General features: G+C 61.8%; 1 protein-coding gene across 1 annotated transcript in view; it reads right to left on the reverse strand.

The window, feature by feature from the left end:
• The window catches only part of EHD2 (EH domain containing 2), a 13553-nt gene that overhangs the window by 6824 nt on the left and 5106 nt on the right, over positions 1-1623 (reverse strand). The gene's annotated exons all lie outside the window — the stretch shown is intronic.

The raw sequence follows: 1623 nt of genomic DNA on the forward strand, positions 1-1623 counted from the left end.
GAGAGAATGAATGAGGGGGAGAAGGGCAGAGAAAGGGAGGGAGAAGGGGGGAAGGAGAGAGGAAGAGAAAGGAAGAGAGAAAAAATAAGAGGGAGAGAGACACTGAGAAAGGTAGAAACAAGGAGGGCGCCAGCCAGCCAGCCAGCCCAGAGCCGGGCAGGGGAGGAGAGAGGTGGATTCTGACGGTTCCAGTCCACACCGGGCGGGCGGCTCCCTCCCAAGGAGGATTCCTGGGGTGGGGGGGGTGGGGGGGAGGCTCTGACTCACCCCCTTCTCCCTGCTCCTTAAACCAACACCTCAGGATCCTCCACCTCCCATAACCTCTGGGCCTCCTCGCCCGCCCAGCTTCCTGCCCCACCTCCACCCTGGCACCCTCCCCCACGAATGTTCCATCTCAGCCTCCAAAATCGCTCTGCGACCAGGGCTCTCCACCCCCTCCACAAGGTCCCGTCCTGATCCCGGCTCCTCTGTGCTCCTCGGTCCCCGGCCTCCTCCCCGGTCTGCAGCCCCAGCCCCCCCAGCCCCCCGCCCTCGAACGCACCCTCCAGAACGCAGGTCCAGTCCCACGACATCCCTCCCCCGCCCTGAGCCCTTCTCAGGACAAAACTGGGGGCCTGGCCACAGCCCTGGGTGGTCCGACCCCCGCCCACCACCGCGGCCTCAGATTCGGTTGCCCTCCCGGCCCTCGGATGTTCCACGGACATCTTCCCTCCTCCTTGAACCTGCCACGTTCTTATCTCCAGTTCCCGCGCCTACTGCTCCCTCTGTCTGGAATCCCCGCCCTTCTTGCTCTCTCCAGTCTCCGGTTTGCAGCTCAGGTGCCCTCTCCTCCAAGAAGCCCTCTCTGATTCCCCCTGGGCTGCCCAGTCCCAGCCTGGACCACACCTGGCCGTCACTGTCCGGGCATGGTTCTGTCTCCTCCCCTGGACTGCCTTAGTCACTGCTGCGTCCCCTACAGCAGCTGGCACAGGGCCGGGCACAGAGGAGATTTTGTTGAATGCAACCGTTTGTTCGGTATCATTAGTTCGACAAATATTTACTAAGCGCCGACTCTGTTCCAAGCTCTGGGGCTGCAGCAGGGAATGAGCTCAGAGAAAGGTCGCAGCTTCTGTGGAGCTGACACGTGAGCGGCGGAGACGGGCTGTCAACGCAGAAGCCCAATAAACAGGTCACATAGGCTGGGAAGTAACGACCACTAAGAGAGAGGTCTCCAGGAAGCAGCGAGAGCAAGTGCAAAGGCCCTGAGGCAGGACCCGGGAGGCCCGCGTGAGGTGCGATGAATAATGGAGAGGGTGTGGCAGATGAGGGCAGACGGATGAGAAAGGCAGGGTTTGGGGTGGGGGTGGCAGGGCTCGACTGTGGCCCACAGGGAGGGCTTGCCGTTTGCCCAGTGAGAGCGGAGTCCTGGGTGGGACTCGGTGCAAGCTGATGGGTGGGAGGTGATGAATGCGGGAATAACAGGACGGAGGAGACGAGGCAGAAGCGCGTGGTGGAGACCGATTCTCCCCCGAGTCCTCTCTGCGCCAGCTCGGGGAACTAACTCTCTTAGATTCTTAGACAACTAACTAATCAGAGCTGACACCTCCGTGACCAGCAGCCAGGTAAGAAGGGTCAGAAGGGCGG

Source organism: Pteropus alecto, unplaced genomic scaffold (assembly GCF_000325575.1).
Source record: "Pteropus alecto unplaced genomic scaffold, ASM32557v1 scaffold41, whole genome shotgun sequence".
Classification (NCBI taxonomy): domain Eukaryota; kingdom Metazoa; phylum Chordata; class Mammalia; order Chiroptera; family Pteropodidae; genus Pteropus; species Pteropus alecto.